This window comes from Hyla sarda, chromosome 2 (genome assembly GCF_029499605.1).
Source record: "Hyla sarda isolate aHylSar1 chromosome 2, aHylSar1.hap1, whole genome shotgun sequence".
Classification (NCBI taxonomy): Eukaryota; Metazoa; Chordata; class Amphibia; order Anura; family Hylidae; genus Hyla; species Hyla sarda.
In genome coordinates this window covers 237,130,631-237,154,122 of record NC_079190.1, presented here as the reverse complement: position 1 = coordinate 237,154,122, position 23,492 = coordinate 237,130,631, and the positions used below count along the sequence as shown (strand labels likewise).

General features: G+C 38.8%; 1 protein-coding gene and 1 long non-coding RNA gene across 2 annotated transcripts in view; one reads left to right on the top strand and one right to left on the bottom strand.

The window, feature by feature from the left end:
• The window catches only part of TBX4 (T-box transcription factor 4), a 161,879-nt gene that overhangs the window by 32,467 nt on the left and 105,920 nt on the right, over positions 1-23,492 (top strand). The gene's annotated exons all lie outside the window — the stretch shown is intronic.
• The window catches only part of LOC130355886 (uncharacterized), a 111,622-nt gene that overhangs the window by 61,561 nt on the left and 26,569 nt on the right, over positions 1-23,492 (bottom strand). The window contains exon 2 of the long non-coding RNA XR_008888690.1: positions 4,134-4,160. This is a non-coding gene — a long non-coding RNA (uncharacterized LOC130355886). The remainder of the gene's footprint in view (positions 1-4,133; positions 4,161-23,492) is intronic.

The following is a 23,492-nucleotide window of genomic DNA, read 5'->3' as shown; positions in this document are numbered from 1 at the left end:
TAGCTGGGATAGAATCAGACAGAGCCAGGCGGCTGCAGAGTGATGCCAGCCCGGGCTCCTTTGTACAGTTGTAATATATTTCCCGCTGGAGCCGTGATCTCGGCTGCCAGCGGAAAATATAAAATTTGCTCTCAAAAGCCGTTTTGTACGCCAGCCCTGAGCTGGCTTACATTTACGCAGTTTTTGAGGGCTTGCAACTTTTTGTGCGACTTTCGCACTTGATAAATCCCTGAGCACTGCAAAGTAAAAAATAAAATTTACTTTCGTAAGCTCTTTTGTAGCTTTTTGCTTACAGCCAAAAGTCAAACAAAAAAATTGCTTAAGTGCTAATGCGACTTTTTGTGCAACTTTTGTAAGCAAAAAAAGACTCTAAATCCCTTGATAAATGTCCCCCATTGTATTTGTGAATCAATATATAATTTATTTGGAATGTCTGTTTTCCATACAAGCAGAGAGTTTCAAAATTAGAAAAATGCTGCATTTTTCATCAAATTTGGGAATTTTTCACCAAGAAATGATGAAAGTATCGCCGAAAATTTACCACTATGTTAAAGTAGAATATGTCACGAAAAAAAAAAAAAACTCAGAATCAAATTCATAAGTAAAAGCATCCCAGAGTTATTATTGCTTAAAGTGACAGTGGTCAAAGCAAAAAATGCTCTCGTCCTTAAGGTCATAATGGGCGTGGTCCTTAAGGGGTTGACATAATTATTCTTGGAAAATAAACAGATCAGACTATAAGGGATCCTTCAATCTGATCATAATGGATAATAAGGAAATGATTAAGAGCTGGAAAGAAAAAGAACATGAATATGAAGATGAGAAAAGATGAGGAAACATTGTAACATACAGTATCTCTTACAGAAAAATGCCTTCTTGCCCTACACCCCCTGCACTGTTCAGTCGCCCTCAATTCATTACTAAAATCTATTTTTAAAGAGGCAGAGATAAGGAGAGATCATTTACATCACTGACACATACAAGAGTATCAGGGCCAACCTGATATTTTCTTTTTTTCTGAGCAACTTCTCTAAAAACTGAATTGAAAATTGAACATTGATCTGAAAACATTAAGGGCATTAAATATGATCGGTGAAATAGTTAATATAAATAACAATAATAACCTGCACAAGATACTCTAGCTTCATAAAAATCACAGAAAAAAAATGTTTTAGATAGTGGAAATAAAGGCCCTTGTTTGCTTGGCAAATTCCTTGGCAATTCCTTGGCATAGCCAGTGCCTATATAAGTCTATGAAGATCTATGAAGTATTTTAAGTCAGTGCTGGATTAACAGTCACACTGCTCAGTACTACTTAACAATGTCCTCCATGCTATTGCATTTAAGGATGTGCTATAGAAAGGAGGCGTAGCATGGCTCTCTCTTCTGTGTATGCAGTGTATGTAGCCAGCATAGCAGGCAATATCAACGTACACAAAGAAAACTGACTATTAGAGATGGAGTCCGCGAAAGGAAAAACTGCTGATAATTGGAGGATACAAGTCATATAGTGGCAAGATTTAGTTATTCCTCATCTACACACAGTGAGGGATATTTGTCAATGTTGATGTGAGATAGTAAAGATTTTACCCCTGTTTGCTTGGTGTATTTTTTACACCGTTTAATAAAATTTACCCAAATGGTGCACAGACTTGATCAATTCTGTAAAATCATAGAAACCAGTGGGCTGCAGAACTAGGTTTAAAGGGGTATTCCAGGCACATCCTTTTTTATGTATATCAACTGGCTCCGGAAAGTTAAACAGATTTGTAAATTACTTCTATTAAAAAATCTTAATCCTTCCAATAGTTATTAGCTTCTGAAGTTTTCTGTCTAACTGCTCAATGATGATGTCACGTCCCGGGAGCTGTGCATGATGGGAGAATATCCCCATAAGAACTGCACAGCCACGGGACGTGAGTCATCAGAGAGCAGTTAGACAGAAAACAACAACTCCACTTCAGAAGCTAATAACTATTGGAAGGATTAAGATTTTTTAATAGAAGTAATTTACAAATCTGTTTAACTTTCCGTAGCCAGTTGATATATAAAAAAAAGTTTTGGCCTGGAATACCCCTTTAAGCTTTGTGCTCTGGCATCTGACACATTTGTAAGTGTCCTATTAGGTGGTGTAGGTTTGCGGAAAAAAAGACCCTTCTAAATTTAATTTGCTCAAATAATAAATACAGCTACATTGCATAAAGTGGTGTACGGTGCACCATACAATAAACAACTTTGAAAGATGTTCTACCGAAAATTGTGCAAAAAGAATTGCGCAGAAAAATGCAATTGCGCAAAAAATGCAATTGGGCAAAATTTGCTAAGACATTTAGAACATTAAAGTGGTGTAAAGCCAGCGATAAATGTCCCACTTAATCCTGAAAATTACAGCTATAGTTATAATTATATATTATAATAATGAAAATGAATCATTCAAATAACAGACATGATGATTAAGGAGAATGAACACATACAATATTTAATGCTACTTGATGACATTTGATCACAATCTAAAAAAGAAATAGAAAATAAAATAGATATATTTTATTCTGCTATTAAATGAATGAACAAAAGATAAGTTAACTAGAATAAATGTACAGTAAAGCAAGGACCAAACAATACTGCCACCAAGGCCTTACAGACTCAATTGAAAAGAAAGCACTTCACTACTATTGGTGAGGTGTGGTGTCCCGGTACAGAACCTGGTTCTGTAGAGTCCTAAAGTCCCCTCAGGAATAGTCCCTCAGGTCCACAGGGCTCTCCTGCAGGGTTCCCCCCTAAGTCATGATATGGTATAGTATTGTATATTAAGTATGTACATCTATTATATGTATTGTACAGTGACTGTAAGAAATATCTGAAGATTGTTAGGTCGTTTACCCTGTATAGGACTTTCCTTAGGTCATGTGATCTGTTCCAGAGGCACAGGTAACCACAGGCAACCAGCTACCAATGGGCTTTAGTTCAGCCCCCTGATATATAAGGGGCTATAGTCTCCACATTCTTGCTCTTAGTTCCTGCTCTTCCTGGACATTAAAGCAACCACAAGTCCTGTACATGTCAAGTCCAGCATATCTAGGCCAAAGCCTATGAATCTGCAGCCACATCAAATCTGCGAGTACAAGTCAAGTCTCTACTGTCCCTACCAAAGTCATAACAGCAGTACAGTGGCCTGAATCATCATTATTACTGAAACTACAAGTCAAAGCAAGCCTGAGAGGTTCCCTGTGTCCTAGTCACCTCTGTAGAAGTTGGCTATTTGTAAAGACTGTTTTCTGCCTTCTTTAGTAAAGTTCCAGGTGCATAAAAACCTGCTTTGAACTCTCATTTACTAAATGCCGTTTTGGGTTGGTTGCCGGCGGTGCCTTACACCATACAACCACATCCTGGCATCACGAACACTAGGGGTTAACAACATCTTGCCCCAGGGGTTAATACCATCTGGCCCCGCTACCTACACTGCTACACCCCGTGGTCCCGCTATAACACAGGTGGCTCACCACAGAAGCATTTAAACCACATGCGGCACACTCATCATGGGAAAGTTCAGCTAGAATCTCTCTCCTCTATTTTCAAACTGATTTATGACCAAATGAAAGGACAACAGAGGAGGAAGAAAGACTAGAGACTGAACCATCAGGCAGGCAGACTGACAAATTTACTATAAATGGGACAAAGCAGACTATAATGTACATGTGAAAAGAGGATGCAGAAGAAAAATGGAGCTACTAAATGTTTTCTTTTTATAAAAACCTATTGAAATAAATATAATACAATAATAAAAACATTAGATGTTTTACAGCAGTCATAAGGAGCATATAAAACAGCGGTCTGGTGTTGACTATGGTAGAGTTTTCAAGGCATGCTCTGTGATATTTGCAGAAAAAGAGAGAGAGAGAGAGAGGGGGAGAGGGAGAGGGAGAGAGAGGGAGAGAGAGAGAGAGAGAGAGAGAGGGAGGAGAGAGAGAGAGAGAGAGAGAGAGAGAGAGATAGAGGGAGGGAGAGAGAGAGGGAGAGACAGAGAGAGAGACAGAGAGAGAGGGAGGGAAAGAGAGAAATTTGTAAAAATCACATATTGTGAATGGTTTACATGTAGGATAGTGATCTGTAAGGAACAGTATGTCTCAGCTTACCTTTAGGCTTTGTGGTAAGGATGAAACCTGCAATGTGTCAGGAAAAATTTTTTTAATATGGAAAACAAAACATTTGTGGAATATTAAAGAAAATAAATACCAAAAACTCTCAAAAAAATATGTTTAACATAAACCTAATTTAATCTATAGGTCATTTTCTAATGCTACATTCTTTTCAACCCTTTAATGACACCGCCTTGTTTTGGCCTTCAAGATGCAGCCAATTTTCATTTTTGGGTTTAGTTTTTTTCCTCTTCTCTTTAAAAAATCCTTAACTCTTTCAATTTTTCATAGTTAGGGCCATGTGAGTCTGTGTAGTTTGGATAGACAACATAGACATTAAGCTCCACCCACTACCTTTGGGACAAAGAAAATTTTAGATGATGGGGGAGATTTATCAAAACCTGTGCAGAGGAAGAGTGGTGCAGTTACCCATAGCAACCAATCAGATTGCTTCTTTCATTTTTCACAGGTCTCTTTAAAAATGAAAGATGCAATCTGATTGGTTGCTATGGGCAACTGCACCACTCTTCCTCTGCACAGGTTTTGATAAATCTCCCCCGATGTCTGTACAGTAGAATTCTGATGAAAGTGCCATGTATAAGTTATATTATAGCCAAAATGAGTGCAACTTCTCATGTACACAATTTAGTGTTGAGCGGCATAGGCCATATTCGAATTCGCAATATTACGTGAATATATGGACGAATATTCGCCATATATTCGCTAAATTCGCATATTTGCAATATTCACATGTATTTTCGCATATGCAAAAATTTGCATAAATGAAAATTTGCATATGCGAAAATTCGCATATGCGAAAATTAGCATGAGCGAAAATTAGCATGGGCACAAAATTAGCATATGCAAATTTTCACATATGCGAAAATTCGGACGCCAGTCACATACAGCAGTATTGGAGCCTTCTTTACACCACACAAGCTGGAAGCAGAGAGGGATGATCACTGTGATGTGTACTGTGAAAAAAAAATAACAAAAAAAAAACAATATTCATAATTGCGAATATATAGTGCTATATTCGTGACTATTCGCGAATTCGTGAATATGCGATATACGCGAATAAAATTCGCATTGCGAATATTCGCGAGCAACACTAGTACACATGGGAGCTTGGCAAAGTATGGTGCTGGTCTGTAGGCAACACATGATGTGCTATTTGCTCTGTATATTTGATCTCTGGCATGCCGACATTATTATCTTGTGAACTCTTGAAGGATATCCTGGTTTGCACCCGGTTGTTTGTCTAGTTATTGTATGTATCATTTTAGAGCATGTTGTCTTAGATTATTTAATCATCAGATATAGTTTGGCTTGTTGTGTCCGTATCCCTTGGTTTTATTTTTTTACAGTATCTTAATGTGTATGCTTGCTATATGGATGGACAATGTTATTAATATTTATCACATATTTTTTTATGTTCACCCACCTATACACCAAGATCCCATTAACCCCACCCATATCGTCAACCCCACATAAATGAACAGGCTGTAGAACTGTTCCTTCTGCCCGTTCATTTACATGCTCTGCTTAATGGCGCTGCATGTTCCTGCGCACAGTGGATAGGGCTATCACACTGCTCTGTACTGTGACAGGGATAACTGTTATCTATTTTTTAATAGTTGTAAGATGCTCTGCATTAACTCATTCCTGTCACATTAAGCCAAATATACAATTATTACTTCTGGCTGACAATTCAAGTTTGTTCTTCCCGGCTCTTTCTTGTTTTGTGACTTAACTGAAAATTTACTGTACCTGCATGATTATCACCTATGCACAAACACTGTGTCTAAAGCTAAGCTATTACAAGGGGTACTCCACTGGAAAACATGTTTTTAAATCAACTGGTGCCAGAAAGTTAAACAGATTTTTTAAAATCGTAATCATTCCAGTACTTATTAGCTGCTGTATACTACAGAGGACGCTCTTTTCTTTTTGAATTTCTTTTCTGTCTGACCACAGTGCTCTCTGCTGACACCTCTGTGCATTTTAGGAACTGTCCAGAGCAGGATAGGGTTTCTATGTGGATTTGCTCTTACTCTGGCCAGTTCCTAAAATGGACAGAGGTGTCATTAGAGAGCACTGTGGTCAGACAGAAAGGAAATTCAAAAAGAAAAGAACTTCCTGTGGAGCATTTAGCAGCTGAGAAGTACTGGACGGATTAAGATTTTTAAATAGAAGTAATTTACAAATCTGTATAACTTTCTGGCACCATTTGATTAAAAAAAATGTTCTCCAGTGGAGTACCCCTTTAAGCTACATTTAAAGCTAAAATAACGGCATCATGTATTATACAGTATACAAATATCTGGCATCGCTATGCATGAGAAAACTAGTGGATACTTGAACTAATATCAGATTCAATTAAAAAAAATTTGAAAGCCAAATGTGTCACGCAATAAATGTGGAGTACGAACAAACAAACAAAAAAAAAGAGAAAGAAAATTAGAATGCTGCATTTCATTTCTGCTCTGGTCAAATAGGGCCAAAGAAGCCCTGGTCATGAAAGGGTTAAGGTCATCCAAACTAAAGATTTCTGGGGTTAGCAAGTATTGGCAATCATAAAGCTTGTTGTAGAATCAAATCCTGGCAGACAGGTACTAGAGGGATAAAATGAACCATAACTTGCTGTTGGAAAGTTACATAAGTACCTTTTCTTTGTAAGCAGCTAATGAGTCAAACTAAGGAAGCAAAGCTGCAGCAGTATGCTTCCCCGGTCACCCACCCCGCTCTGCATGATTAATGTACAGGAATCGGCTTCCATCCCTGTATGTCAATCAGGCAAGGCAAAGCTGGAGCTGCTGCAGCTCAGCACCACCGATTTGGCTCTTAAAGGGGTACTCCCATGGAAAACTTTTTTTTTAAAATCAACCGGTGCCAGAAAGTTAAACAGATTTGTAAATTACTTCCATTAAAAAATCTTAATCCTTCCAGTACTTATTAGCTGCTGAATACTACATAGGAAATGGTTTTCTTTTTGGAACACAGAGCTTTCTGCTGACATCATGACCACAGTGCTTTCTGCTGACATCTCGCTCCATTTTAAGAACTGTACAGAGTAGGAGAAAATTCCCATAGCAAACATATACTGCTCCGGACAGTTCCTAAAATGAACAGAGATGTCAGCAGAGAGCCCTGTGGTCATGATGTCAGCAGAGAGCACTGTGTTCCAAAAAGAAAACAATTTACTCTGTAGTATACAGACCCTAAAAAGTACTGGAAATATTAAGATTTTTTTAATAGAAGTAATTTACAAATCTGTTTAACTTTCTGGCACCAGTTGATTAAAAAAAAAAAAAAAAAATTCCACGGGAGTACCCCTTTAAGCTGCCAGCAAAAAAAGACACTTTTAGAGCTTTACAACAGTTATTAAAACTAAAAGTAAGGTTACATTTATCCCCCTAGCACCCATCTGCTGAGATCTGCAGCTCTGTACCTGATGTAGAGCTGACATATTCTTTTTGATATGCAACAATGTGCACAACTGCTGCGCCATAATTCTGGTGCAAGATTCTGGTGCAAATTAAGCCAACTAATAGTCGGTTTAAAGTTAGACTAGACAGTCAAAGAATGCTACAGATTTATCAAACAGCCTGATACATACACTTTTAAATTGAAATTGTTAGGATACAGTCCCACATAGCGCTAACTCAGTGTATTTCATGCTGAGCAAAATGTGCAGTGCAGCGGGAAATACGCAGTGTATTCTGTGATGAGCATACACACAGGGCTACCCGGTGGCTGCCCTTTGTGTTCAGTGATGTTTGGGGGCGGGGTCACGCATCACATTCACGCCGGTGCATGGCCCCGCCACCAAAAAGACTGAACACACAAGGATGCCGCCAAGTAGCCCTCTGTGTATGCTCAATGGAGAAGACGCAGCATAATTCCTGCTGCGCAGCACAAAAAAGAATGCTATGTTAGCGCTATGTGGGACTGTACCCTTAAACAGTCTAGTCAACACTTAAACTAAGAATTACACACTTTTAATAAATCTGGGACAATACCTCTTTTAAAGTATATCAATTAAAATAACTCTCTTTCTTTCTTTCTTTCCAGTAGAGAAATAATAAATATTTATAACCGGTGGAGTCTACTATAGAAATACCCCACAAATTACTATTGCATAATATCATTTTAAGCAAAAATTGTAAAAACAATTATTTACATATAGGGTGTTAAGCCCATTTGGGGTTAAGCACTGTATTACAATTATCTATTAATCACGATCGGGTAGTAACTTGGCACCTGCTGCATACATCTGTAAGTTAGCTATCAATATTAAGCCAACACCCAATTTTAACATGTGTAAAATATAAAATTCTTCTATCACAACAAAGAGTTTGGTTATGGACTTTACAAAGATTGTGCTTGAAATAACATTTAAAATGAATGTTGGCATAACTTACAGTTTAATAGAATGGTGTAAAAGGAGTTATAATGGAATAGTAGTGTAGATTGCCGTATTTAATCCATGACTTGGATGTAGCATCAAAACATAGTACACAAGAGATCAAGACCAGCCAAAATATTCTGGAAAGAAAACTGAGCAAAATTTTGGTGCTATAAATAAATATTTATTTGTCCTGGAAAATCCTATGTTAAAGTTTTAATATAATAAAAAAAAAGTACTTTTTAAATGTTGACTTGACAACGTTTTTGCGTTTTGTAGTTTCCACTAGCATATATTGTGCATATCCCCAAACCATGCAATAAAAACAGACTGGGTGTGGATCTGTACTCATGCCAATAATTCACATTCCTGGCTCACCATACCAAACCAGAAGAAGGAAAATCCCAATGGATAGTTTCACTCACAAGAATAAATAGTTCCAGAAAGCAATTTAAAGGAAGATATTTTTTTATCCCCAGTTCTAAATAGATAAGAACACAGAAACCATTTAGAAATTTGGCACTGCTTCATGGGTTTGTGTGTGGTAATAGTGAATTAAGCAAGCTTGCCTTTAAATATGTGACATCTCCAGAAGAGCTTATCATGGCACAGTTCATTGTAAAACGATTTGTGAATATAAAAGATATAAAATATACACCACGCAACTTTAAATAAACTATAAAAGAATGGATTAGTTTTATGAACTGTGCTGGTAATTTGTTTGCATACCATTGTCTCCTCTTTTGTACAGACGATATAAATTGTCTCTGTCATTAATAACTTTGTATTACTTACTGTTATCTCAGGTCCTGGCAAAAATGATCACAATTCGACAAGATGTTGTCTTAGTCCTTAAGGGGTTGCCCAATCTTAAAGGAGTTCGGTAGTAAAAGATAACTTATTCCCTACGATAGGGGATAAGTTATAGATCTCCTGAACGGGGCCCCGGCAGTCTGCTGGAAGTGGGCGTGCCGACCCCCCGCATGGAGCAGCGTACGACACACCCCCTCCATGTATCCCATAGAGATACATGGAGGGAGTGTGTCGACAACGGCTTCCTGCTGGGGTTGGAACGGCTGCTTCAGGCAGACTGTCGGGGCCCTGTTCAGGGGGGTCTATAACTTATAATTCATTTTCACTGCTCTACTCCTTTAAGATAATCAGTGTATATTGGAAACTTATGCCAATTGGTGGGAAGTAATTATTCAAATTTAGTATTGCAATTTTTGCACATGTCATAGTTGTGTTATACATATATAACATATACTACATATATATATATATATATATATATATATATATATATATATATATATATGTTATAGTTGTGTTGTGTTTTACAGTTACTTATTTACACTTAGAATTTCAAATGTTGGCGGGAGAGTGGGTCGCGGGGTCAGCGGTGACATCACATGATTCCGGGGTCTCATAAAGTCACATAAGCGCAGCCCTTCCAGCAGTGGACCCCGAGATCATGTGACGCCACCGCTGACCCAGCGACCCGCTCTCCCGCCAAAATTTGAAATTCTAAGTGTATATAAGTAACTGTAAAACATACTGTCTTGTTTTGAACCTGACGAAGAGGGGTGCCCCCTCGAAGCGCGTTATTCCACACCAGAAATAAAGCCTTTATTAACCATTCCGGCTCTGTGTCCATCCTCGGGTGTGTGCCTATTCAGCTACAAGTCAGATTTTCATCGGACATCTGGCTAGCCCTGCCAGGCTACCCAGATTCCACATCTGTCTACCTCTATGGGAAATTGGTGCTCTATGTGCATACAGCATATAAAAGAAACAGCATATTTTTGAATCCGTAAATATAAGTGACATAAGCAAATTAATAGAACACATTCATTGTGATTCATTGCAAAAAGGGATGCAAATTTTCCACAACCTTGTATATATATATATATATCTCTATATATTTATATATTTATATATATATATATATATATATATATATATATATATTTCTTTAAAGGGGTATTCCAGTTAAAATAAGATGTCTGATCACGGGGGGCCCCCTGCTGAGACACCCGCGATCTCCCAGCAGCACCCGCATTCTATGCGGGTGCTGAATCTCCAGTTTCGGAAACCTCCAAGTTTCTGGGATTGGGGACGTGACGTCACACCACGCCCCCTCCATTCATGTCTATGGGAGGGGGGGGTTTCTGAAACTGGAGATTCAGCACCCGCATAGAATGCGGGTGCTGCAGGGAGATTGCGGTGGTCTCAGCTGCAGGCCCCCCGCGATCAGACATCTTATCCTCTATATTTTGGATTGGGGATAAAATGTTTTTGCCCAGAATACCTCTTTAATAAAATAAATACCCTAAGGAGGTTCTATATTTATAGGAAGGTTTGGGTGCAGCAAGGAGTACGACTGTGCACCCAGCAACTGTCACATGGATTTGCACTGCAGTCCAGAAAAAAATAGACTTGAAAACTGTGTGAACATAGCCCGAGACTCTATAAAAATTGACTGCAGCAAAAGCAAGCCTCCTTTATTTTTGTTATCCCATACTTTTTAAAGATGTACTCTGACCCTAGATATGTTATCCCCTAGACATGTTATCCAAAGGAAAGGGGATAACATGTCTGATCACACACGTGGGGGGGGCGGGGGAGGGATAGGTTGTTGGGTTCCGGCCTCTGGGACCCACCGTTTTCTCCAGGCCTGAGCTGCTGTGATCATCAACATGGAAGCCTGGGGCTTCCGTATTAGTGATGTCATGTCGCGCCATGCCCCCTCTATTCATGTCTATGGAAGGGGGTGTGGCAGCTGTGTATTAACTTTCATGGCCTCTCCCATAAACATGAATGGAGGGGATGCCCCAGGCTTCCATGTTCATGAAGGCCGCAGTGTTGGCCCTTTGGATATGGGATAACATGTCTAGGGGTGGAGTTCCTCACAAAGGACACCTCCAATATTTATGCCCCCACGTTGACCAGATCTCTGCCAAACAAAAATGGAATAGAAGTGAATATACACACCTGTCATTTCTACATGATTTCTAGTTGCAACATTATATTTTAAACTAATGTTTCACAAATAATATATAATTCTGAAGAAGAAAAGTATTATAGGCAGATACTTTCTTCCTGTATTTTCCATATGGTATGTACAGCAGGGTAAATATTCTTTGTAAGCCCTCTTATGATGATGATATGACTCTTTTGTGCCCAAGGCTTTCCATGCACCAAATATAATGGTTGGCCGAAATCAACGATTCTGGTCATCCCAGCCGACCATCGACTGTGATTTATGCGCAAAATATGTCTTGCGATGGATGACTTAAAACAATAAAAAATGTTAAATATATGTTTATAATCAAAATCTGATTTCAAATAATGGGGTATATTCCCTTCAAGATGTGCAAAAATATAAACTAAGAAATAAATAAATTTATCATTAAGAGACTGAGTGCACTAATTCTTGTGTTGTGTGTATGCATTACACTAAATCCTATTAAATTCTATTTTAATTCTGCAGTCAATTGCTGTTTCTTTTGGCTGATGTACAGTAAGTAGAGAGAGGGAAGAATTTGTAGTCTTTAACCATTTTGACACAAAAGGTGGCTTAAATCATGTAGACCGTGGCCTACATTTACTAAAACTTTCTGCCTAGGCGGCACAAGAATGCACCAGATTTTACAAAGTGTATCAGGCTGTTTCATACATTCTATGACTGTCTAGTCTAAGTTTATTCCAACTGTTAGTTGGCTTCAACTGAAACATTTGTGGCTCACAATGTTCCATCTTAAATCACACACCCTTTACTGCAGCCATAAGTCTGTAAAACCCTTAATAAATATGGAAACAAAGATTGTTTGGGGAGGGCTCACTTATGCTGTATGCAATTTACCCGAGCAGGCCAAATAAACACCCACACCTAAGGTGAAAATACTAACAATTAAAGTGATAAAGATTTGTAGCGCTCAAGGGTATATGGATATCGAGGTCAAGTATACAGATAAATATATGTGAAAAACACCATAACATTAGGGACTGGATAAATATTAAATAATAACAGTTTATTTTACCGCAATTTTAACATATTAAATAAGGTAGTGTAATCAAAGGGCACTTGTGACACACCCCTAATAGATAGAAATGATAAATATAATATAAAAATAGTATACAATATTGTAAACATATAAAAAAGACCTATTCATTGGTGCCTGTAATATTGCTATTTGTAAAAAATATGTGGTTAATAGCAAACTGGGATCTGTAGTCCTCCCATAAAGCCTAATAAATAGCTTTGAAGTGGTAAATCCTTATTTGTAGTTACAAGGTATGCTGAGACTTATAGTTGCCGTCATACAGTCCAAAAGTATGTTAGTCTCAGTTCCTTAAACCTGTAAGAGTGTTCAGCATTCTTTACTGATATACCTCCAAATGACAGCAACCCTGTAAGTGCTCAGTTTTGGTATAGTCAGTTAATGCTTGTAGCAAACTTCTCCAGATTATATTGCAGTTGTGCCCATATAAGTAGTTAGATTATATCCTACCCGATCGCTGGTGGATTCATGGTGGCTGGGGTGCCGTAACTCACTTCCCCACTTCCAGGATCACAATGAAGTCTTTCTGCCGGTGTTAGCCCTCTGTTGTCTCTTGCATGCGAGGCTTAGTGCACAGTGAGTGCGGAATACTTTGTTAGGTGAGGTATACTGCGGACTGCGCCGCTTACCTGGTTATGATCGCGGACTGCGCCGCTTGGCAACTGTTAGATGGCGGACTGCGCCACTCAAGTGTGATGGGCAGCATGAGATAGAGGATGGGACAGCTGTAAGTAGCGTCCTCGTGCAGCACTGGCGGGAGATCGGCAATTCACAGGGAAAATTTGAAAAAAAATATTAAGAAGGTGGTAACAAATGTGTTGATAATATAAGCAGCAAATAGTCTATAATAATTCAATCGCTGGATGCATTTCGGGACCACCCCTAGGTCCTTTCTTCAGCAGCGAATAGATATAATATCAAAAGGGTTCTTTTTCATCCTATATATGTGTTTTTCATCCTATATATAGGATGAAAAACAACCTTTGTGCTATCATATCTATTTGCTGCTGAAGAAAGGACCTAGGGGTGGTCCTGAAACACGTACAGCCATTGAATTATTATAGACTATTTGCTGCTAATATTACCAACACATTTGTGTTAATATATATATATGTAAATTTGTTAGGTGACCGCAACAAGACCGCAATCTAACAGTTGCCAAGTGGCGCAGTCAGCGATCATAACAGGTAAGTGGAGCAGTCCGCAGTATACCTCACCTAACAAAGCATTCCGCACTCACTGTGCACTAAGTCTTGCCTGCAAGAGGTAACAGAGGGCCGACACCAGCAGAAAGACTTCATTGTGATCCTAGCAGTGGGGAAGTGTACGGCACCCCAGCCACCACAAATCCACCAGCGAGCGGGTAGGATCTAATCTAACGATTTATACGGCACAACTGCAATATAATCTGGAGAAGTTTGCTACGAGAATTAACTGACTATATCAAAACTGAGCACTTACAGGGTTGCTGTCATTTGGATGTATATCAGTAAAGAATGCTGAACACTTTTACTGGTATAAGGAACTGAGAGTAACATACTTTTGAACTGTATGACAGCAACTAAAAGTCCCAGCATACCATGTAACTACAATTAAGGATTTACCATTTCAAAGCTAAATATTAGACTTTATGGGAGGACTACAGATCCCAGTTTGCTATTAAGGACATCTTTTTTACAAATAGCAATATTACAGTCACCAATTATTAGGTTGTTTTTTATATGTTTAAAATATTGTATACTATTTTTATATTATCAACAAAAGAAGAAGGTCCGGCACATTAGGTGGTGGATAATATAAGCTTTCCTTTATTCACAAATCTTGACACGATTCACATACAGAAAAGGTCTGACGCGTTTCACCTACGTTGAGGCTTAATCGTAGATTAATCCTCAACGTAGGTGAAACGCGTCAGACCTTTTCTGTATGTGAATCGTGTCAAGATTTGTGAATAAAGGAAAGCTTATTTTATCCACCACCTAACGTGCCGGACCTTCTTCTTTTGTTGATTGGACTTTTGGCCGAGGGCGGTACCGGCCGGTCCCGGGCACAGGTGAGCAACCTGGATGTTCTGTGAGAGCGGTCTCCACAGTCTCCATTGCATATTTTTATATTATATATATCAATTATATCTATTAGGGGTGTGTAACAAGTCCCTGTGATCACGCTACCTTATTTTATTTGTTAATATTGGGAGCTAATAAACTGTTATTATTTAATATTTATCCAGTCCCTAATGTTATGGTGTTTTTCACATAGATTTATCTGTATACTTGACCTCGATATCCATATACCCTTGATCGCCAAAAATCTTTTATCACCATCATAAATATGGTAAGTCATCATAAGTCATAAAAGCCAGTTTTTGGACAAATTATGCAAATGCATTTTCAATTGGAAGTCTGTCTCAAGGTCTTTAGGTGGAATCATGAATGTTAATACCTGTTAGCCCAAGGGACAAAATGTCCTTTGACCAAGCCAAATTTCACCTTTCAAGGGTACATTCACACGTAAGTATTTTTGCTGCAGATTTGCTGCAGGATATTTTGTTGCCGATTGACTTCAGATCTGCAGCAAAATTATGCACATGTGAATGTACCTTAAAACCTTTAAAGGGGTACTCTGAAGGATAGGGGATAAGATGCCTGATCGCGGGAGTCCCGCCACTGGGGACCTCCGTGATCTTGCACGCGGCACCCCGTTTGTAATCAGTCCCCGGAGCATGTTCGCTCCGGGTCTGATTACCGGCGACTACAGGGCGGGCGGCGTGTGACATCACGCCTCCGCCCCGTGTGATGTCACGTGCCGCCCCTCAATGCAAGTCTATGGGAGGGGGTGTGACAGCTATCTCGCCCCCTCCAGTAGGCTTACATTGAGGGGCGGAGCGTGACTTCACACGGGGGCGGAGGCGTGACGTCACACGCCGCCCGCCCTGTAGTCGCCAGTAATCAGACCCGGAGCGAACACGCTCCGGGGACTGATTACAAACGGGGTGCCGCGTGCAAGATCACGGGGGTCCCCAGCGGCGGGACTCCCACGATCAGGCATCTTATATCCTTTGGATAGGGGATAAGATGTCTAAGCACCGGAGTACCCCTTTAAACCTAAAAATTCTAAAGTGTAAAAAGTTGGAGTTAAAATTCATTAAAAATTTTGTGTAAGTCATGTAAAACCGGAGAAATCTGGCACATTTGCAAAGTTTCCACTGGAACAATGACGAATGGTTTCAAGATGAATAGATCTGTGATTTAAAATATGCAAGCAATGAAACCCTACAATTACTAAAACCTATACTCCTAGTGACCAATGACATTAAACCTCCTCATATCTCCAAAGTAAAGCCAAGAGTTGTACATATTTGGACTATAAAAAGCACACTTAAAAGGTTCTGTATTAAAGGGGTTATCCACCATAAGGTGATTTTAGTACGTACCTGGCACACAGTAATGGACATGCTTAGGAAGGATCTGCACTTGTCTTGGGCTAAATGGCTATGTTGTGAAATCACCATAACACTGTGGCTAGCTTTTTGTGAACCGGTATTTCCTTTTTGAGTTTTCTTCTTTTGCCTACAAATCCCATAATTCTATTTCCTCCCACACATCAGCCACCCCACCCATTGAAACATAAATTAGCTGCATCCATTCAAAAGACCTGTGGTTTTCAATCAAGGTGCCTACAGTTGTTGCATTAGTTGCAAATTGATCTCTCTCCCACCAAGTGATCCCTCCACCCATTGAAGCAGACAGGCTCCCTGTCATCAGCTGAGTGAGTCAGGTCTCGGCCGCATTGCAAGCTGGGAAAATTTTGAGACAACAGTCATTTTGTATGCTGATAAAAATAAATATTGGGGCTAAAATCAAAGAAGAATTGTAAGAAAACCATCGCACACAGGTACAGACACTATATTATGAACTACCCTAACTTTACAGCCCCTTCACCATAGTCAAATAAAAATAATTCCTGGAATACCCCTTTAACAGGAAGGTTTGGGTGTGACAAGGTGCACCATTATGCATCTCTCATGTGCATGTCACCTCTGGCCAGCATGTATTATGAGGTGTGTGCCTCTTACCAGTTCAGAAGTCCCTGCTCTGAGCTGTGCTGTGCAAACAAAAAATGCAGGAATGTAACCTGTGGCACATAGTAGAGTTCCAGAGCACGGACAGCGCTGGGCCGTTTCACATGAAGCATAGAAGAACTACAAAAAATGTGAATCCAGCTTCCAGAAAAAAAAACAAGAATTTAATGACTCATATTTAAAGCTAAACACTAAGGGCTAGTACACAGTCTGAAACACGTCGGCATTTCACTTGTTTTAGTGACATGTTGTGTTTAGCTTTTAATATGATTCATTAAAATCTTGCTTTTTAATATTTTTCACGGAAGCTGGGTTCACTATTTTTTTCTTCTACCTGATGGTACCTGGCTCCCCCTGATACCCCTGGTGCCAGAGAGTACCTTGGTAATAATGTGGGGGGGGGGGGGGGAGATAAGTGAGAGCCCTTTTATGAGCTAATGCTAAGCCCCAACTTAGTAATGGATGCTGTCTATCATAGGGCTTCTGCCACTAAGTTTGTGAAGTGATTATAAAAACCCCACAGACAACGCGATTTCTTTTTTATTTACAACTAGCTGAGTACCTGGTGTTGCCCGGCTTTTCCTTCCTAATCCTTGTTGGGGAGGAAAAACAACAAAGGAGGAAGCTTTTGACTTCATATCCCATCCTCATATATTGTTGTCATATCTTAACCTCATATCCAATCCTCATATCCCAACCTTATATCCCATCCTCATATCCTGTCATCATATCTCGACCTCATATCCTGACCTCCTAGCCCGTCCTCATATCGCGACCTCATATCCTGTCCTCCTATCGCGTCCTCATATCCAGACGTCCTATCTCAACCTCATATCCCGTCCTCATATCCCGACCTCCTATCTTGACCTCATATCCTTTCCTCATATCCCGTCCTCATATCCCCTCCTCATATCCCGACCTCCTATTTCAACCTCCTATCCTGTCCTCCTATCTCGACCACATATCATGTCCTCATATCCCATCCTCATATCTCAACCTCTTATCCCGACCTCCTATCCCATCCTCATATTCCATCCTCATATCTCAACCTCTTATCCCATCCTCATATCCCATCCTTATATCCCGACCTCCTATCTCAACCTCATTTCCCGTCCTCCTATCTCGACCTCATATCCCGTCCTCATATCATGACCTCATATCCCGACCTCATATCCCGTCCTTATGTCCCATCCTCATATCCTGTCCTCAGGTGGAACTGATTTGTGATGAAGATATTGTAAGCTGAAAATAGAAGGGGGCATGGCTTTGGGGGACTGGGCGTGATTTGCAAGACCGATGCACAAAAAGGGTAGATAACAAAAGGGGTCTGGCTTAAAATGTGGGCATGTCTTTGTGATATGGGGTGTGGCTTGCAAGCCGGATTGACACATTCACCAGGAGATGCAGAGCAGAGCTTGTGGAGTAAGGTACTGGAAGTCCCATATACTGGCATGGGACTTGAAACAAAAACCCATCTTTTATATAAGGGTGTAGATAAGGGTTAATTTAACTATCATATATTTTTGTTTGACATATAAGTAATATATGTGCCAGGTATTATTGAAATATCTCCAGCCGTACGGAAGTTATGTGGAAACATACATTTCCCATTGATTTGCATGGGACTTTAGACAAAAACCCCAACCCTCACAAATGGGGGTAGTTAAGGGTTAAATTAACCATCCTATATTTTAAGTGGACATATAAGTAACATGTGACCAAGTATTATAGAAATATATCCAGCCATTTGGAAGTTATGCAGTAACATATATTTCCCATAGATTTGTATGGGACTTTAAACAAAAACCCAGACCCTGGAAAATGGGGGTGAGTAAAGGTTAAATTACCTAACCTATATTTGTTGTTGACATATAAGTAACGTGTGTGCCAAGTTTCATGTTAATATCTTTAGCCGTTTGGACGTGATGCTGGAACATACACACACACACACACACACACATACATACTTACACACATTGGGGGACAGGTATCAAAGATTTTACCCCTGTTTTGTGTTTACATTTTTGCTTAAAATTTTGCGCAACCTGTTTTCTTGCATTTTTTTGGCATAAATTCTGGTGGAACATTTCCTCCAGATGTGTATGTTTTGGTGTACCTTTGAGTGACATATTTAGTAGGCACAAATTTATTAACTGCGTACATTTCATTTACCCGCATAAATCTTACGCAATGACCATATTTTTAACATAAATATAAGCCATCTTGGACTGCACGTAGCAAGATGCTCTAAATCCTCGATTTCATTTTTCAAAGAGTGGAGGTATGAGGAGATTACTATATTTGCCCGCAATTTATGAAACTCATTGCGCTTGATTGATAAATTTAGCACTTCTGCGCATAATTTAGAATTTGGCAAAAGGGGTAAACTGCTTCTACAATACACAAATAATGGTACATGTTCCCCATTGAGTTTTATATACATAGATAAACAATGACACCCATTGTTAGCCCTTTTAGAGAAAAAAAAGATTGACGTAGTCCACATCGTACACGTATCTAAAAAAAAAGGGGAAAATTGTTAGTACATTCTAAGCACATTTGATGCACAGGATTTTAAGCTGTGTTCAGTCATTTAGTTTACATTGAAATCTGCAGCATAAAATCCTGTGCATCAAAAGTGTGAATACCCCCTTTAAATAACTGCTGAAAAGGGATTTGTACTGAATAATAATATTTAGCCTAATTTAAGGCACAGTGGTCATATTAAAACCTGTAAGTTTTATATATACAGTACATAATGATACAGAGCTAAACAAATAAAACAAAAAAAAATGAACATCAACATCTTAATTAAAAAAGATGTTTTCTGAATAAAAATACCCTTCAAAAGAAAATTACTGAAGTTTTTTGAAGATAAAAGGGATTGTCCTAAAATGTTGATTTAACATATGGCGCTATTCATATTCTATCTCCAGTTCCAATTCACTAGGCAAGAAGAGAAAATTAGGGGAGAAGGCGCTCTCATGTACTGGAATCCAACAACCAATCCAAGCTCATCAAAGTTGGTTGTGTACTATACACAACAATGTAAAGTGCTTGTCAAGCAGGTTCCATCTGCAGCCGTCCCGTCAGAAACTATGTGTAGCAAAAAGGACTTCAGAAAGAGACAGGATCTCCTGGTGATGATCAGAACAGAGGAGCAGAAAAACAAAGCCTTCAGGTGAGTATCTTTATTGTTCCGGCATGCAACGTGTTTCGTTGCACATGCGCAGCTTCATCAGGCATGTCCCATGGTTCAACCCCACCTGGTTATATATCAGATGGAGTTAACCTTTCCATAGGAACACATTAAACACAGAGTAAACCCTTTCATATAAAAACATTAAATAATACATAAAAACATTGCCAAAAGCCCTTATAGAACAATAAAATATTGCACAATACATGTTTCATGTTTAGTCATATATTATAAGAACATCCTAAAATCTAGCATTATATCATCAAAGACTTGAACTCTTGCATATTATATAGCACCATACTTGTCATATATAACCATTTGCAAAAATATGTATATAATGATCAAAATAAAGATGAAATAAATACTATAAATAAACAATTATTCTAAGGATATGCATAAACGATAGAATAGTCCATGCATAAGAATATACATGCATTATAAAATATATAGACAATTGTGCTAGAAATATGCATAAACTAACCCAGGTGCAAAAGCATATACATATACAAGTGCATGTAAAAGAAACACATGAATGCACGAATATACAAATATTGACTACTAAAAAGAACACAAATGCACAAATACTAACATGCATTCTCAATTGTCTCATTTAAACCCTGGGGAGACAAAGTTACCCGCTTAGGTATCCAGAATGACTTCCGATTTATAAGACGCTGGTATCTATTATGAACCTCTGGAGGGATAGATTCGATAATCGTCAATCTCAAAGACTTCGGACAACTCTGATGTGTCGTGGAGAAACGTTGGGACGCGCTGTGAAGCATGAAATTATGTTTGATATTAAATCTGTGTTTATTCATACGTGCCCGCACTGTTTGCACAGATCGACCCACGTACTGTAAATTACAATCACAACTTAATAGAAAAATGGCATAGCTCATGTCACAAGAAAATAAACCTTTAATTGGAAATGTCCTTTTAGTCTGTATGGATGTAAAACTAGTAATTGGAGTGGGATCACAGCATAAACATCTGTTGTTTTCACATGGAACGCATCCAAACCTAGTCTGAACTGTGTCCATAGTGGAACTATTCTCCTTTTTTAGTCTACTAGGAGCAATAAGGTTTTGTAAGTTTTTTGAACGATGGAATATGATCATAGGGAATTCCGGAACCAGATGGAGTCACTCTGGATAATAAACCAGTTTTTCTGTAATATCTTTTTGATCTGAGTCGCCTCACTGTTGTAATCTGTTATGAAATTATATTTAAATCTCTGATTAATTTCTTCAGATTACAACAGTGAGGCGACTCAGATAAAAAAGATATTACAGAAAAACTGGTTTCCAATTAATGGTCTATTCACACGTAGAGTATTTTGCGCAGATTTGACACACATATTTGATGTGCAGGATTTTCTGCTGCAGATTTCAATGCAAACTGAACACAGCTCGAAATCCTGAGCATCAAATCTGCGCAGAATACTGTACGTGTGAATAGACCCTAAAGGTTTATTTTATTGATCCTAGTAGACTAAAAAAGGAGAACAGTTCCACTATGGACACAGTTCAGACTGGTTTGGATGCGTTCCATGTGAAAAGAACAGATGTTTATGCTGTGATCCCACTCCAATTACTAGTTTTACATCCATAAAGACTAAAAGGACATTTCCAATTAAAGGTTTATTTTCTTGTGACATGAGCTATGCCATTTATCTATTAAGTTGTGGTTGTAATTTACAGTACATGGGTCGATCTGTGCAAACAGTGCGGGCACGTATGAATAAACACAGATTTAATATCAAACATAATTTCATGCTTCACAGCGCGCCCCAACATTTCTCCACGACACATCAGAGTTGTCCGAAGTCTTTGAGATTGACGATTATCGAATCTATCCCTCCAGAGGTTCATAATAGATACCAGCGTCTTATAAATCGGAAGTCATTCTGGATACATAAGCGGGGAACTTTGTCTCCCCAGGGTTTAAATGAGACAATTGAGAATGCATGTTAGTATTTGTGCATTTGTGCATTTGTGTTCTTTTTAGTAGTCAATATTTGTATATTTGTGCATTTGTGTGTTTCTTTTACATGCACTTGTACATGCATGTGCTTTTGCACCTGGGCTAGTTTATGCATATCGCTAGCGTAATTGTCTATATATTTTATAATGCATGTATATTCTTATGCATGGACTATTTTATCGTTTATGCATTTCTTAGAATAATTGTTTATTTATAGTATTTTGATCATTATATATATATATATATACATATATATATATATATATATATATATATATTTTTTTTTTTTTTTTTCGTGCAAATGGTTGTATATGACAAGTATGGTGCTATATAATATGCAAGAGGTCAAGTCTTTGATGATATAATGACCCATATGCCTGATGAAGCTGTGTATGGGCAGCGAAACACGTTGCATGCTGAAACAATAAAGATACTCACCTGAAGGCTTTGTTTTCCTGCTCCGCTGTTCCGATCAGCGTAGGGAGATCCTGTCTCTTTCTGAAATCCTTTGTACTATACATTCACTAGGCAGATTTCCTATGGGAAATGTACTAGAATTGTAACAAAAATTGTGTATAATAACTGGCCTACGTGCTGTGTCCTAGATTTGTTATGTGTTTTAGACACTTTGTGCACCTTACTATTATATGTCCCTATGGGGACGTAAAACATACAATATCCTAGTACAGATGTCAGTGTGCAGCGTTTTCGTGTGCTGGATAAATATATAGAGCTCTGCCCATTTACAGTTCACTCATCCACCAGCTCTGTGGCTGCCCATTGTGCCCGGCATAGAAATCTATACCAGCTCTGAGCTTGTGTAGATATCTGTGACTTTTGGTGTTACACATTGGGCCTAAAGTAGGGTGTGGGGAGGGAGTGACCCCTGCATACCCCCTCTACATTAAGCTATGCCCTCTTCCAGACCACTTTCTCACTTTCTGGCTTCTTCCTTCCTTTTTGGCACAAGCAGCATATTTCTTCAGAAGTCGCACATTTTGTAGCAAAAAACACAATTTGCACAAAATTGGCAGCTTTTGCACAAATATGCCACTGACATGGCTTATCCCGATAAGTAATAATTAATGGTGTTCATTACAATTTTTGCACACAATGCTGGGCTTGAATAGACCCCCCAAGAGGTGGCCTAAGTTAGAAAAAGGTGTCTACCATGTTTATCAAGTTATTAGATATGAAGCATCTTCTTCGCTCTCCTCTAGGTCTATGCTGTCTTAATTGTATGCAATCTTTTCTGTATATGAGTGTAAACATTTATATTACTGGAAAAGCCAAAAATGAAATTTTTCTTTACTAAACTGTGAAAGTGGACCACTTTATAGGAGCTTCATTACAGTGTTATTTTTTTCATGTCATGACCCAGAGGCTACTAACAAGCTGAGTGTGATTGATATCTATGATTATTCACAGATGAGGCAGTCAGTAGTCACCATGACTGATCCACTAATGGCCACGTCTTAGCTTAAGAACTGAAATTCTTAAACCTGGCCTGTTAAAGATCCTTGCCAAGCAGATTTATGTCGCTCTGATCAAAGTCTTATCAGCTGATTTACTGGATGTCTTGGTAATCTGTTTTTACTCCTTTTTGCCATTTCACTTA